The sequence below is a fragment of the Gymnogyps californianus genome, chromosome 2, assembly GCF_018139145.2.
Source record: "Gymnogyps californianus isolate 813 chromosome 2, ASM1813914v2, whole genome shotgun sequence".
NCBI classification, from domain to species: domain Eukaryota; kingdom Metazoa; phylum Chordata; class Aves; order Accipitriformes; family Cathartidae; genus Gymnogyps; species Gymnogyps californianus.
The window spans coordinates 94,120,124-94,137,467 of NC_059472.1; the positions used below are offsets into that span (position 1 = coordinate 94,120,124).

General features: G+C 42.3%; 1 protein-coding gene across 1 annotated transcript in view; it reads left to right on the top strand.

Annotated features, from left to right (window-relative positions):
• The window catches only part of FARS2 (phenylalanyl-tRNA synthetase 2, mitochondrial), a 247,512-nt gene that overhangs the window by 218,173 nt on the left and 11,995 nt on the right, over positions 1 to 17,344 (top strand). The window lies entirely within an intron of this gene.

The window sequence follows — 17,344 nt, forward strand, 5'->3', positions numbered from 1 at the left end:
GACTCTCTCTTGCTGGTTACGGGCTCTGAGGACACTGGGCAAGAGTCTGCAGAGCTGGTTTGTTCTTCCATGGCAACCCGGCTGCAGCTAGCCATGCTGCTGAGGGCACTGGGCTGCAGGAACATTACTGTTTGTTTCCGATTTCACCTCTGGTATCAGCCTGTTGCAAGGGTTTGGAGATGTCTTGGATGCCTTGATTTTCAAACCTGCTTCATACCCGTGTCTTCATATCGCCCATTAGTCTCTTGGGGGAGAGCTGTAAGAACCGGTACCATCACGAATCTGAACAATTTCCTGACCTTATGGGATGAAATGTGGGCTCCAGAGAAGTCAGCAGCAGTTCGCTATCAACTTCAACAAGATTGACGTTTCACCTGTAAAGTCTGCTGACAGTAGGGAGAGTGTGACAGGGGCTTTGAAGAATGAGTGTCTGAATACGTACATACAGTGTTAGTAAGACTGATGAAAATACAAAAAGCCGCTGAAATTTTGTAAGCCATCAAAGCAGGGAGACGTTAAGGATACAGTGGATATTTCAGAATAGCTAACTGATTTGCTCGTGGGAGATCCAATTCAATCAGGTTCCGAGTCCCTCGGGTACCTCAGCCAGGTTTAAATGAGTCACCTTGTTCTGGAAATAGCCTAGCCACTAAAGACTGTGGTTATGTGTAGGTTGATCTACCTATGAAGAAGTAGGGTAAATTGTCCTGCGCCAGGTACTGTGCTGTTGCAGCTGGATTGCTTCTGCTCCAAACCTAGGTCTAATAACGCTAGCTCAGACACCTCTGCACTGCTCTGCTCTCTGTAGTGCAGATGTGCCATCTATTAGAAAGATACCTGCAAACAGTAGCTCTGGGAGGGGTAATAAAGCTTAAACATGTTTGAGAAGGAAGGAGGTTGGAGCAATATGAGCCTGTAAATTGCAGCAAGTTGCTAGGATTTTTGAACAAATCTCAGACTGAATAAAGTGACTGTGCTGATAATGAAAATATATAATCCCTTGTGAAATTCAGCTCCTGTGCAACCTACAAGCCCTTAAGCCTTATTTTAGAATGAGCTAAACTCATTGCGGGGAAGAAGAGCAATGACAACAATAAAATCTATTGGGGAACATGGCTAAAGAGGGATAAATGCCTATCAGAAAGGAACATTTTATAGTTCATGCAGATGTTGATGAATTTTAAATATACAGAGTAACTTTAGGAACAAATTGTTGTTGGTGGCCTAGGAAGTAGGACTGCTATAATTTATGACTTTGACATAAAGAAGGATGCTACATAACACTGCAAGTGCTTGTATGTGTAGGTAGTTCTGCTGATGTAGGAGGGAGTAGTCTTTTCAACTTACTGACAGTCCTTAAGCAGAACTATTTCTCAGCTGAAGATGAAGTCATATATCCTGCACTTTGATTTAATATCTTATCCATTTGATTCTTCCTTCTTCTCATAAAGGAAATGAAGTGAAACATGGTTGCATGCGGCTGTAAGTATTATGCTGCTATTACATAAATTGTGGGTCTGTCCCCCTTAAGAGAAGGTGTGTTCATAGCTGGTCCTTGCATCTTGACAAACATCAGGAAAAAAAAATATCCAGGCAGCAGAAGTTGTCTGAGATGTGAAAATGCATGAGACATGAGGATGAAAGAAATGTATTAGAAGTGCTTGGGGAGGAAACAGATAACAGGTGACATGATAGCAGAATGTAAAAATAATGAATAGTGCAGAGAAGGCTGGCTGCATGCTCATACTTACTGATTTGCAGATATAACAAGAACATCCAATGCAATTAGAAGGCACCACATTCAAAACAGTTAAAAGGAAATCTTTTATGACAAAAGTGCATAAATAATCACTGACACAAGAATCTCTTGAGCAAAAGAGCTCTAGTGGGTTTGTAAGAAGATTAGGCTAATGTATGAATGAAATCTTTCTGCTTTGGTACATAAGCCCAGTCATTAATGGATGAGAAAAATCTTCCTCCATTGGCTTGTTATCAGAGAAACATACTTTATTGGGCATGGGACTGCTTTCTCAATGAACTGGTACTGGATGCTTGAAAGGACCAGAGGGCTCTTGATCCATCTTGCAGGACTAATCCTTCTGTTACTGTAAGTTGTTTAAGGCTCAGTCCCCATATTTCACCTCTTGCTATTTGATTTTTTTTCTGTGGGTTAGCAAAACACTAATTTTCAACTCACTTGCAGATGACTACCTGCAGATCAAAGAAGCACACAATTCTTGTTTGAAATTTAACTGAGAGAGGTAGATTTATCTTTGGGTAACTTCGCAGTAGTCAATAAAATTACCAGAAACACTAGCTAGGTTGAGGTTGTTCAGGAAGAAGCTATTTTTGTACTGAATTAATAGCTGTTCAATGAATAGCAGTTGCAGAAGTAGCAAATTACAGTGCTGGCATTTTTTTGCACAATTAAGGTGATATGGAACCAAAGATTAATGTGATGTGAAAATAGTGGACAGCGCAAGGATACAAACTGAGGAAACACAGCCACAGCTCCCACATTATACTGAATTTAGAGTCAGAGCCTAAAGGCGCCCCATTGCAGCAGGAAAGAATGGAAACCCTGATAAAGGCCAAACAGGGTTTTCAAATACAGAAGCATCTGCTGTATGGAAATGAAAAGCAGAATTTGAGTTTTTTTCCAACCTAAAATACCTTTTCACAGGAAGGTAGGCTCAATCAAATACTTTGATTTTTGACAGTACAAGAAAGACATTGACAAACAAAGTCCCGCAAAGGGCCACCAAGATGGTCAGGGGTCTCGAGCACATGACACGTGAGCAGCTGGGGTTGTTTCAGCTGAGGAAGGGATCTAGCGTAAATAGAGCAACCTCGAGAGTGTTTTAAATTGGGAGTTCCCAGCCTCACTGCTGCAGCTGTCTCCTCTTCAGTGTTACCTCCTCTCCTCTGACATTGCTGTGAGGTTAGTGAGGCCAATAGGGACAGCTGCACTAAGTAATGCTGTTGCTCATGCCATCACTGGCCTCCGTGAAGGCCATTAATATGACAGAGATTACCTGCGCCTTTTAACCCCTGTCATGTTCTGTCCCAGAGTCCTAAAAAGTATCTTCACTGCAGGGTGCTTCCCAGTGAAAGGATTCTCCCACGATTAAGTCCGTTTTTGAAAGAGTGTGTCTCAGTATCATCTGGAAAGGAGAAAATCTGGGTCTGTGTTTTTAGACTGGAATCCTGTGCTGTCCCTTGCTTCTGAGAACAGCATGCCATCAAGGACATGACAGGATGAGCTTTCCTTTTTTCACTGAAGGGACTGCCAGTGAAGTCGGAGCACATGATCCCCAGTGCAACAGTGAAAGAGAAGTTTTGAAACTTCTTCAATAACTTTCTATCCTCTCTCTAGGAGGACAGAGGTATTAACAGATCACAGAATAGTTTTTCTCATTTGATTACAAAGAAAGTTTTTAGGTGTCTTTTTCCTCTTTTTCTTTTTTTTTCTTCTTTACAGATGAAAGTTGAGTCTCCTGTTGGGGGGTTCCCCTTGGTCCAGCTGGAACGGGGATTGGCCACTGTTTCTGTGTTAGGTAGCAAAAAGAGACTGTCGTGGTTTAGGCCCAGCCGGCAACAAAGCACCACACAGCCGCTCGCTCACTCCTCCCCCCCAGCAGGATAGGGAGGAGAAAATATAACGAAAGGCTTGTGGGTCAAGACAAGGACAGGGAGGGATCACTCACCAGTTATGGTCACAGGCAAAACAGACTCGACTTGGGGAAAAAGAAATCAATTTAATTTGTTACCAATCAAATCAGAGTAGGATAATGAGAAATAGAACCATATCTTAAAAACACACCTTCCGCCCACCCCTCCCTTCTTCCCGGGCTCAGCTTTGCTCCCCATTCCTCTACTTCCTCCCCCCCAGCGGCACAGGGGGGCAGGAATGGGGGTTGCAGTCAGTTCATCACACGTTGTCTCTGCTGCTCCTTCCTCCTCAGGGGGAGGACTCCTCACACTCTTCCCCAGCTCCAGCGTGGGGTCCCTCCCACAGGGGTCAACCCTCCACAAGCTTCTCCAACACAAGTCTTTTCCATGTACTGCAGTCCTCCACGAACTGCTCCAGCATGGGCTTTCCCATGGAGCCACGGCCTTCTCCGGGCCCAGCCACCTCCTCCAGCATGGGGTCCTCCACGGGCTGCAGGGGAATCTCTGCTCCAGCAGACCTCCTCCCTCTCCGTCTTCACCGACATCGGTGTCTGCATAGTTGTTTCTCTCACATCCCACTCCTCTCTCTGCTGCAGGTTTTTTAGCAGTCTTTTCCCCCTTCTTAAATATGCTATCACAGAGGTGCTACCACCGTCACTGATGGGCTCGGCCTTGGCCAGAGGCAGGTCTGACTTGGAGTCGAGGAAGCTTCTAGCAGCTTCCCGCAGGAGCCACCCCTGTAGCCCCTCCCCCGCTACCAAAACCCCGCCACACAAACCCAGCACAGAGACTTATGAAAAAAGCTCTGGCATTTTGAAGGGTTTTTCCTTCCTTCCCTCCTTCCCTCCTTCCTTCTCATGAAAGTGTTCAAGAGAAAAGACTCTTCCCCCAGAGATTAAATGTTACCAATGTAATTCAGCTTTGACTAGCATACAAATGTGACTACAGAATTTTCATCAATGCTGACCTCATCAAAAGGACATTCTGAATATCAATAGCTGTAGCAGCTGAGCATTTAAAATGCAACCTGCAGCCTTATCTATTTTCCTTCCTTAGTCCTTTGATCCTTGTTGGGTTCATAGGATGGCAAACTGGCTAATCAGAAATATCATCTGTAATTGAATTCAATAAATCCACTTGATTTGCAAAGAAAATTTTCCCCTAGGTGAGTGGTATTTTTGTTTTACAAATGAAAATATTGGGGGTTTACCGCATTAAATCATAACAAAATGAAAATTCTTAACAATTTTCCCAGTCCAGCTCCAGGTCTGATCCTGTGAGCCGATACATGTGTTCAGCTCTTAGTGAACCTAGAGGGAGATAAAGATGGTTGCAAGTTGCAGATCAGATTCTTATGCAGAGTGTCGACAATGAAGGTAAATTCCACGCTCACAGAAAGTAAATTCTTCCTGAATACAAATACAATTATATTTCTTCAGCTAAGCATTTAACAAAGACATTGCAGCATGGAAAATGTTAGATAAGCTTTATCTAAGTATTAATAAATGAATGCTTCCATTGTGCAGAAGGTAAGCCCAACATATAACATAGTAAATGTCCTGAAAAATATACATTGCATTATTGGATAGGGTTTTTGTTTTATTCGTTACTCAACAAAAAGCATTTCAAAACCAGTGAGTAATGAATGATTTAACAACTTCATTTGTAACATACTTAATATACTACTTTTTCCGCTTTTCCATTGAATTAGTACATTGGGTGATTTAGGGATTTCTGTTTAGACCTAGCCAATGTCTGATAGGATTTACATCAAGACAGTCATAAAATTAAAACAATAAATAAGTAGTCCGACAGATTCTTTCAATATTAGCTTAATTCTTGCTCCGGCTTATCAAGGGTGATATTTATTATAGACCTAAAGGGTATGGAATTAAAAACCGTATGAATTAGCAGAAGAATCCAAATAAGCAGTGAAAGTCGATTTTGTAGCCCGTGTGCTTCCTTGCATGGCTAAGTAGGAAGGTTATGTCATTAGAGCCAATAAAACAGCTTTGGGATAGATGGCAGGCAGGGAGAAAAGCGTGCAAGTGTTGGACATCCATGTAAATATGTTCTTATGTCTACGGGCTTAAGTGGATGAGCTGAAGTGCAGGAAGCAACCAGCACAAGTTTGTGCCTAAACTTTATATCCTGATGCACACTAAGCCCATCCTAACAGCAGGTGATATTCTCACATTAACTGTCCATTTCCCCTCTGTCCTCTGTCTCCACAACAAACTGTGGAAAAGTATTCCTGGTGATCTTCTAAAAAAAAAAGATACAGTCTCCACAAAGAGAGCATTCTAAAACAGCAGCCTGTTAGAGAGCTAGTTGCAGGAGGGAAGCAGAAAAATGTGAGATGGCGCTTACTGCCAGCACTGTAACCTGCCGCCTGTGGTGGATGAAGGGTGGTGACTCTTTGCCTGAGTGAATTTCATGTGAAGAGGGCATGACTGGAAGTTGCTTTTACTCACGTTTTGAGACCAGGCTCCTCTAGACACCATGTGGGTGCAAGGCTCTGGGCTTGGCATTCCCCAAAGGCCAGGCCTTAAACCCTGGACAGGGATTTTGAAAGTTTCACAGGTGGAAGAAAGATGGTTTAAGTCTCTCTTTGGAGTCGGAGAGCTGACTAAGTCTATGCGAGCAAGTTTCTTCTCCACGGCTTTTCTCAACAGGTCTATTTGCTTTGATTTTGTGTTTTCATGCCTCATTCTGTTAGGCACCAACAGAAAAGCCACAATTCATGTTGCAGGAGAACTCAGCAGAGGTGGCTCTTCAATTTTTAGTTTGGTTTTTGCCTTTGTAAAGGAGAGCGTGGGCTCTGAAATGTCTGTCTCTCTGCCTTTCTTGCTGCCATAGTCTAAACTGTGTCTTGTGTAACATTAAAATGTGCATTCAGTGCTTGTCTTCTTCCAGAAGAGGTAGCAGCCTTTGCAGAAAGGCAAGCTTTGCAGTGCTTTGTACAACCTCCTCTTCTGGAAAACCAACAGAGAAAATCTCCAGGGCAGTTCATCAAAACAGATGTATGAAACCTTCAGGGGACACCCTTTTCCCAAACATAGGGAGGCCATTCCTCCATGTGCACACAGACATGTTCCTGTAAGCAAATTTTCAGGAGACATATCTGACAAGCATTTCCTTCTTTTGTGCTCCATGTAATGAAAATCTGCTGCTTCATTGAATTGGGATCAACAATTTCTGCTTTAAACAGGAGCTTGGACTTGTACTGCACTAAAAGAATATTTTCCTTCTGGGTTTCGGGGAACACCTTACGCAGGCAGGAATTCTTAACAAGTCCTGCAACACCCACATTTGGCAAGCGTGCATAAAGTAGGTGCACCTGGAGTCATTCAGGTGTTCAGAAGTGCAGTTTACTTGTTTTGCACCTGTATATAGTGTCATAGCTGCAGAAGTCTCCCACTAAAAAAAGAATTAAAGATTTATTAGTTGTCTTTAAGCTATTGATCCTGTAGTAGTTTTGTGCCTTTTGAAGGAGTACATGTTTAATTCCTCATCACAAAGGATACTGCCTGCAGCACTGTCCCACTGTAAAGGAGCAGGAGGAAAGCTGTAAGGCTGCCCACTCTCTCAGTACACCAGAAAAAAAGAGAGGTTCACGGAAGGAGCAAAGCCTGGTGGGCTTGCAGCTTTTGAAATCTGTCAGTCATTCCTCCACTGACAGCAAAGGAAGGCTTGCAGTATCCCCTGATGTTGCTCTGTTGGATAGGGGAGGACTGCAGTCCAGGAATCAAAGCGTATCCCTCTTGGATTTTCTCCCAAATTAAGACTTAAGCGCATATTGGTTGCCAGCTTCAGGGAGTGCTTCAAGTGATCTCTTTCATGCCATCCCACATCTCCCTTACCAGTTTACCTACTTGCACCTTCAGATTTTGTGGTGTTACTCCTTTTCCTCTCAAGTGAAGTCAGTGAACATGCCCTCCTACTTACACCTTGTCTGATTTTTCTCTGTGACCTTACAGTGATTTATGTCATGGGATAGATGGATGCGACACTTTGCTAGGTCTGCTGCTCCCTTCATATTCTGAATGTTCAGCATTACATTTTGGTTCTGCTTTTCATGGTAGTACTGGGCTTCTCATTGACTTCAACAGAACCATGCTAATATTAAGGTGATATTTGTTTTGTGTCAGGTGTCAGAATTTGGCACCTCGTAACTTCCCCTCTAGGGAATATATATATATATGTAGGGCTTTTTTTGCTTCCCACCTACCTTTTCTTTCCAAATTCCCTTCCTCGGGGAATTTCACAGATAAATTACTGATGATATAGGCATAGAGAAGCAGACTGAAGAGTAGGGTTTAAAAATAGTTTGACACTTGTAAAATGGATCATTTTCACAGTTAAAGTATTTTTGTTCTTGTCTCAGAGGAACGTTGAAAGTGCAAAGAAAATGTTTTTGCAACAAAAATTATTGGCAATTTTCAGCTAACACAAAAGTATTGGAAGTACTTGGGGTTTTTTTTATTTCTGAACTCTATTTGAGCACTGTTCTGCTAAATATAACAATATATAGTTGTATTATAGAATATATGTACTAAATAACACACATCAGTTAGAACTGTATTTCCGTCTTCCCAATTACACTTACTTTGCTTTTCAGTATAAAGATCTACCAGTATGAAAGTTAAACCAAGATACGTAGTTGTTTCCCCCAAATACAATTCCAATATTTATATGGGTTATTTGTGCTCTTTTAATTAATTATTTGGAAAATCACAGTTGTCTCTTTAAAAAAGTAAATGCAAATGGAAGATATAAATAAAAGGCTTGCCTTGCTTTTAGAAAGCCTGTGCATGAGCTAGTTTGAGGACAGGGAGCAGTGTAACACAGCAGTACAGAACCCGGCGCGGGCTGCAGACTTTCCCAGGAAGCAGGGCAGGTTTACTGTGTGGGGGCATCCCCACGCTCACCTGCAATCAGTTTTTTAATCATGGCTCTATTTTGTGATTGTTTGATGGCTGTCACATTTCTGAAAGGAAACACGAATGAATCAGATTCTCTTATGCCTCCAGCCAGACAAACATCCCAAATCCCACAAGCCCCTAGTTGCTCTCCCGTGAATCTCTGCAACTTCAGTGTTCTCTCGATTCTCATACGAGTTACAAGCAAGCAGTATCATTTGCATTGCAATAACTCACACTGACATTAGAGTGATATGAAGGATGTTTTCAGTCAAACTTAAGAAAGGCCAGGTTAAGACTTTCAAGTGTTGTTCCTAGGTGGTACCCACTGAAGATACCACATCTTGCATTGGCAATTGCTTATGAGAGCCCAAAGCAGGTAGAAGCTGAGCTGGCAGGTTGTCTGGGTTTGGTCCTGGAACTGTGATCTTAGGCTGTGGCAAAAACTTGTATTTTGATTAACCATCCCCGGTCTTCACTCCTGCACTCGTGCCATCCCCTGTGTTATGGCATCCAAATCAGTGAACTAAATCAGGGGACTGATCTAGCTGAAAATCTGTCCTCCGAAAAAAAGCACGGGGGGAGGGTTGTGCCTCAGCCGCATGGGTATCATTTGTCTGCACAACCGGCTGTGTGGCCACAAAGCAGGGCTGGTGCTGCCACAGGAGTGAGCAGGGCAAGGGCTGCTTCAGCTGCTGTTGCTGTTGAAGACCTTGCTGCCTGCTCTTTCCAGAGGAAGAGGCTGTGGTATTTGCTGTGGGAAGAGAATAATCCGTGGCTTTGGAGGATGTCTACCAGAGAAGTCACACAGATGCCCTTTACCTTCTCTTGGAGACTGTCCTTTTCATGCAAAAATAGTTGGTTACTGCCTTTCAATTTTGCAGGTAACCTTTGCAGCCATTGCTACATCAAAGATTGCAGTTTAGACTAATCATATTTGTATTTGGACCTACTGCTCTCCTCACCATGATGGATGAGGGGAAACAGATTTTTTTTACGTGTTAAGCTTGAGGGTGACAGATCTGCTGTCATTGCTCACAAGTCTAATAAACCGCCCATTTAGTCTGCTCAGATGTTTCATAATAGACTGCTTTATTCTGTATTGAAATATCTGATGAAGAGGAAATTTAAACAGATAAGATATTACTTCAATAAATATATTTTAAAGCATTTATGCACAAAGTTTTACCCTCCTTATTTTCCAAGGTTCATAGTAGGAGTTTTGTCTTAGCATGTGCTGCCACTCCACCCTGCCAGATTACCTCTGAGAAGCCACCTTGTCTCACGTAAGAGGTGAGCAGTCCTGCAGAAGGACTACAGGTATTCACAGAGATGGTCCCGCACACAAAATCCAGGTATGTCAAATGCTTACATTTCATTCTTCAAGGATTTCAGAGCCCTTTATTTGGACAGGAGCTTCTACTGAATTGAGCTTCTTAGGAAGGCTAAGTGAGGCGCCTGCATTTCTTTTCACATGCGAAGAGGTTAAATGATTCATTGAATGACATTCAGCAAGTCCTTGTCACTCACTGTCCTTCTCAGCCCTGCTTCCCCTTCTGATATCCTGCCATGGTCAGAGACGTCTGATGTTTGTCAGAGATGAACATGTTCGTTTAGGCAAGCCAGGCTGCTATAAATAAGGTATGAACTTGTAATTGGAATTGATCCCATTTTCGTAGCTGAATGAATTGCCACCTCTCTACTCATCTGCATAGGCTGGAAGTTTTCACATTCTTAAATATTTTTTACTGGAGCAGTTTAAGCTAATGTATTTTATTGTATTGCTGGTATGGAAAGAAACATGGACATCATTGCTTTCAGCAGTTCAGCTGATGAATGGTAACTCAGTAATTCTCTGTAGCTCAAGCATCACAGTATGTGAGTACACTTAAATTTAATTTTGGCATTGTTTCTAATTCTTGAGATACTCCTCTTGGTTTCTAGCAAAAGACCAGCAAGTTCTTTCTGTTGGTGCTTTGCTTCCTTGAGCCTGCTTTCAGTGCTGCTTTTTACCTCTTAAAACCAAGTGTGCCTAGTTTCTGCTCGTTGGAGAAAGCAGTGAGAAGGCAGGCGTGCTTGTCCTGAATAGAAAGGGCAAAGCTAGTGAGCATCATGGTTACTGTGTGTGCATAAGTATGTTTATAACACTAGCGAGGGTAAATTTTCAGCAAGGCACAGGTTTGGTTCATTTCCTGATTAAAACAAATCTATACAATTTCATCCTGGTCCATTCATTCTTTTAGTGGTAAACTTTGCAAGCCACACACTTCATCTGGGATGTCTGTAGCCCAGTAATGCAGGGAGGGGTTTATGCCATAAGCCAAATTTAACTGTTATGATCATTTGCCATCAGAATTTCAGTATGGATGGATCAAGTTCATCTAGATCAACTTGATATGTTGTGGTATTCTGTTTGAGATATATAATGGAGGAAAAAATGTGCCCTTTATCAAGGGTCCTTAAAAGGGTTGGAAAGTTAAAAAAGGCACATCAAAGGTGCTGTTGATACGAAGCTGAAAGAGAGATGCCAAGTACAAACACAGCAGAGAGATGGAATTGTGAGTCCTCTCCAAGTCTGTCCTATGCTGCTATGGTTTGTGTGGTGTTTCCAGGGGGTTACAAGTGAGGGTGACCATGAAGTTGGTACCTCTGTGCTGAAAGTAGTGTTCAGGTAGTTTTTACGTCTCCTTTCCTTTGAATTTCCCAAGTAACTTCAGTTGGCTCCATGTACAGAATTCACAGCTCAATGCCAGCAAATGCCAAGCCAAAAAGAAACTAGAAGGAAAAAAAAGAGTGAAAAGCCAGAAAAAGAAGACTGAGAGTAGTTGCCATTTAAAAACAAAAAACAAACAAAAAAACCGTAAGAACAGTAGAGTGTGTAATGGTCATGAATGTTGCACTGCTTAAGACCACGCTGCAGTTGGGAGTAATGCTCTGATTCTTCTTGTGGTGAGTGTGCAAGGACATCTTCAGAAGAGACGCTCATATTATATGCAGTGCTGTCAATGTCACCTTTAAGGAAAATCACTGGAGAAGCTTATTTGTTAGTAAACGTTCCTCCCCCATCCAGTTTGACTGCCTTTGTCCCCTTCCCACATGCTCTAGAGTAGCTGCAGAGACCACTTCTCCCCCTTCACAGCAGAGGGAGTGAAGAAGATGCAGTTCTCCCTTGCTCCTTGTCCTGCCGCTCTGTGCTGCACCGCAGGCTGATGCTACACAGGGCGGTAGGCGCTGCACGGGCACTGTGCGAGGAGCCTTCGTCTCCAAGAGCCCCGGCGCTGCATCCCTGGGGATCAGCGGAGAGCAATTCAGCACTGCTGCCTGGGAAGTGCCAACTGCTGAGATACTGAATATTCAAGCTAAGCTCGGTGGCTTAATACAAGGGTGAGAAATCATAAAAAGGAGTGCTCTTTGCTGTCTCTGCCTCTCTCTCTTAGAATATTTTTTAAATGGCTGAGTTCTGCCAAAAGATACAAGTTGTCTTTGAAACCATTTTTATGTATAAATGTGACATTTCCTCCACTAATCACACTTTCTTCAGGTGAAAGATAATAGAGTTGTCTGACTAGCTCAGCCCTGGGTCTTTGCTTGAGTAGTTACTCCAGAATGAATTATATCCATAGTAGTGGTTTCGCAAGTTCTTCTCTTTTTTCTGTTAAGTGCTCAGCTCATTTAGCATCTCAGTCTGAATGCGAAAATATTCTAAGAGGTGAAAGATCAGTGACTTATATGTAGTACCCAGCGTCCTTCTGCCCAGTCCTCATTTTACTTCGAGTTGATGTCATAACAGATACATCAGTGCAGAGAATGTACTGTATTTTTTTCCCAAAACATTAAAAATCCATGCTAATTCCATGCCTGCTAATTCTCAATCACAGGGTGTCTTTAATGAAAAGATAAATGACAAAATAATGTTAGTGTGGATGGTATATAATTGCAGCTAATTTTTTTGTTATTAATTTTTTATTCTTGAAAATCCATGTACATGTATGCTCATTTCCATCTTCTTCTCTAACCAAAAGCAAATCACTGAATGTCTCTAGCCATATGGATTTCATATGCCATTCAGAGCAACCCAGTCTTACATGGTAATGACTCAACAACTTACTGAATCCAGTTAGCAGCTCTATAGATCGTTACTCAAAGTATCTCATAGTTAAGTTTCATAACAGTCCCACTTAGATTATCTCACATCCTCCAAGTAACTATTCATTAAAGGCAGCCATGCCTTCTATCAGCAAAGGAGTGATTCACCGTTAGTATTTCTTTCTCTTGATCCCCACACTCTCTTTCTATCCAGCCTTGCTTCTTAATATCCAAAAGCCAAACAGTCAGCTTGGGCTGATGTCCCACAATACAGAGGAGTAGTTAAAGGCAGTGATCTTGAACAGATTCATCTTTAATGGCAGTAACCTCTTAAGCATTGCTGCTATATTTGATGAAGTACTGAGAGAGAGAGCTTACAAGCACAGGTCTCTCTTCCCAGGATCTGTATTACGTTTGCCAGAAGGGAGAACTTCGCTTGCATAGAATTAAATTTGTGCTAGAGCAGAGATCCTACAAAGGACCCCCCACACATAAGGTCTGCTCAGACCACTGACCTCAGGCTTAACTGGTGGCAAAAGAGTTTGCACTGTTGCAAAGTTCAGCAGTCATAGCTGTTTTCACTTACCTCTTCTCATGCTGTCCTGAACACATTCATTCATTTCCTAACTAAACTGGTGTATCATCATTTTCAAGAAGAGGACGCAACTGGCTGCTTCTGCTGATCAGTTTTAAAAACAGTGCTACCCAGGGACCTGTCCCTCTTGTTTTGTAAAACGTCAGCTGAATCCTCAGTTGGCAGAAAGAGATGTCATCCCATTGCCTTCAGTGGGAATAGGTCAGGAGATTGGACTCAGCAGCATTTGGGGACAGCCAGACGGGTTTTTTTCCTCTCCCTTATATCTGACTCTCATTTTGGACATAATGTATAACACGTTTTTACATGAACTTAGGGGGAAAAAAAGGAGGATGTGCTTTAGTGCTTATGTGGATTCAGTGAATTACTGGCTTGTGATTTTAGCCCCTGTTTCCACATGTGTTTCTCCTGGCAGCGTAAGTCTTGGTTTGTGCTGTTCTCACCCCTGCACAGTGCTGGCACAGTGACTGGTGTGGCCATTCAGTGAACCAGATTGGGAATCTAAGTCTTTTTTCTTTTTCTACCTGGTCATTTTTCAACCACATCAGCTCGCTAGTGTGATTCATCACACATGCAGCCACTCAGGCAGATGTGCTGGTTTAGTACAGTAGGGCAAATCTGAGAAGTGGGGAGAAGCACCTGGAGACAGGAATGGAGAAGGATTTGTGCAAACAGCACTGCTGCTCAGTTTTATTGACTCACCCATGTGCTACTGAAATGCTCACCCAGTATTTGGGGAAAAGAAATAGATACAGGCTTCAAAAAAAAAAAAAAAAAGAAAGAAAGAAAAAAAAAAAAGACTCAAAGGTTGATCCAACACAGTATGGATCTAAGCATGGGCTTTGTAGGTGAATGCTGAACCTGATCCAGATTCTTTCATTGCTTTCCTGTGGAGTTTCTGTGATGTATTGTGGGATATACAGAATCAGAACTCAGATCTGTTGAGATACAAGAGACTAAGCTTGTCCCTGCCAGTGCAGATGTGCTAGCAATATAAGAAAGCGCTCATCCAGCTCAGAAGTGCTTATAAATGTTTTGACTGTCCTATAACTGTCCAAGTCCCATGCAACCCATGCTTTGGACTGATGCTTCAGCTTCTGTTGTGGGTTTATCCTCGTGAAGGGTGAGATCGTTTTAACCTTTCTTCATATGGATGCTAAAGTAAAATCACAATAGCATCAAGTATCATGATACTGATTAAATCCTGTGGATGAAAAGTGTGTGGGTTTCAGGAGTGAGATCTGCAGATGTCTCTCTCCCTTTACTTCATGCTGCTCAGAGATCTGATCTTACTGGGTTGTCCAAACTGTGTCTCTGTGTCTTCACCTTTTGGTAGAGACTACAGTGTAAAATGTCACAGGGATATTGTAGTCTCCCTCTTCTTCCTCTGTAAGGGCTGCCGTGTTTCCTCTGTCATCTCTTCCATTTTAAGGAGGTATATTCCCTCACTGAATCCACACACCCAGCGCTTGTGTTTGTTCAGCCATCTCTGCAGAGAGATGGTGTCACTGGCTGGGGAGAAGAGTTTGTGCATGGGAGTGCAGTAGAGAGACATGGTGGATGCAGATGATTCAGAAGGGAGCATGAGTAGCATTGCAACCCTCTCACCAGTGGGTGCCTAATAATTTTCATATTCTTTGGTACTGTGTATGTTTCAAAACACAATTTTAGGACACCAGCCATCCTGGCTAGGTGTGACAAGAATTAGGCAAAATAGAGAACAAACTCTGCTGATCTTAATGGTGTGACCTTCCGGTGACACTTGGCGAGGTGACTGCTCAGGTGTAGCTACCTGTAATCTCAGAAGGAGCACCTCCTTCCTTGTTTGTTACTGTAGTTCAAGTGAAGAAGATCTGCTAGCAAAGATGATGGTGTTTGAGGTCGTGCCACCAAATTGCTGCATCTTATGTATAATAAATACCAGTGTCCTCTTCTATAACTCTAAAGTCAGTAATGTAAGAATAACTTGAGTTCATTTCAGTTAGCTATCTGGATTAATAGTTGCTCTCCTGGTGCAGCTGTGTGCAACCTACACTGAATTACCTACAAGTAAGGCAGGTATGTGGGACTGTGGTGCGGGAGCCTCTGGCATGTATGAGTCTTTCTGTTGTGACTTAGACAATCCTGTCAAGAATTTGATCTTTTTTTTTGAGGAGAAAGGAGAGTATACATCTTAAACCTGTTTAAGAGCGTCTCCAGTTCAGGGAACAACAGACTGCAGTACTTTCAAAGCAGTGCGTGCCCCCATTAAGCCATTCTTCGTTACTGTACAGGCATAAGTCATAAATAGTTTATTTGTTCCTTGGCAACTTCGTATTTCATGTAAGAACGAAAGAACACATATGCAATGGAACTTTTATGAGATCAACATTTAATCCCTGAAAAAGATTTAGTAAACATCAAGATTTCCCCAAAACTGGTGATCTTATCAGTCCAAGCAACCTTGCAAACGTTAATAAAAAACTAGCCTTTGCAGCAATGGCTATAAATGTATATATATACTTATATACATATATTCTTATACAAGTACATGGGGTTATTTTTCCTTGTAGCAGAGTCATGGCCTCTCATTCTCTGCTGCAAAAGGCAGTGTAGGTAGATAAAATGAAAGGCAGCTCCTTCCTCGCAGCTGTTGAATACATAAGGAAGAGTTACAGTACATGAATACAGAACAGCAAGTGAGTGAGAATGGGGATGCCACGATAACATGTACGAATACAAGGGAAACATGGCTGATTATTCAGAGCATTATATTGAGGCTCCATAAGATGAGATTTCTATTACATTTCTATGTATTTCTATTATGAGATTAGCTGATCTGCAGTATGTCCTTGGACATGTCATTTCCTCTGTATTTTTCAGTCTCTCTACCTGCAACAGGGTATAATCAGCTTCTAAGTCAAAAGGCCATAGTCTCCAGAGTTGTTGTCCTCCTCAGGGCCAACCAGCCTTCGTTCAAGGATTGGTGTCTCAGATGTCTCCTAGTCCCTGGACTTCCCCAAATTGCCTTGGAGTGCAGATTTCCAACAGGCTTGTTTGCAACATTGTTTTGTTAGAAGAAAGACTTCGTCCTTATTTTAAGATCGCCTGGGGTTGAATGTGAACTTGGAAAGCTGAAAGCCTCTTGATATAAACTCAGAAAAGCATAAAAGAGAAAGACGCAGTTGAGCCTATCAAGGATATACAGCATCTTCTGTGGCTGTTCCTTAGAGCTTTCCTAAGGCATCTCTCAGCCCTGAAGCAAAGGGCACAAGCAGCTGAGTGACATTCTCCCTTTGGGATGCTGTCTTACAGAGTGGACTTTTCTGGGTTTATTGTTTTTTTTTTTTATTGGCTTTAGGAAGTGAAAGGTAACTCAGCAGCACTTTGCTTTCCTATCTGCTGTATTTCAACATTGGCCTACAAGGCTAATGAAAGGGTTGCTGTCCTAAAGAGGTTACGTCATTTTCAGGGGATTCCTTTTCCCTCTCAGTCTGTTGGTCTCTGCTGTTCCCCTTCAAAAATTTTTCCGTTTGCTTTATTTCCTGGGAATCTAGTGTTGGTAACACAGAGCTCTGTTGGCAGGTATAGCAGCAATGGTTTGTGTTTCCTACCTCCTTGGCTTCCTGAACTGGGCTTTTTTCCCCATCTCCTTTTAATGCCATGGGATAACCAAATACACGATGTGTATTCAGTTGGAGCTACAAGGAGCTATCTTTGCTACTCAAGTAACTTTCTGCATTTTAAAGACCGCTACATTATTTTATGCTAAAGAGTTGAAGAGTACTGCCACCTAGTTCATCCTCCTACTCCAAAACAGGATGAGCTCTACTTATAGCATTCCTGACAGACACTTGTGTAACCAGTCCTTAAAGATTTCCAGCAATGGGGACCCCACCACCTTTCCAAACGAATTTTCAAGCTGAACATTTCTGCAATATGAGCTCATTACTTTCGTCTCCTGCTGCTTGTGAACGTTGATGAACAGATTGTTACCTAATTCTGTGCAACAGCATTTTATGTATTTGAAGGGTGTTTTCATGCTCTCTCTTCTTTAGGCTGAGCAACCTGTGTTCTCTCAGTCTTTCCT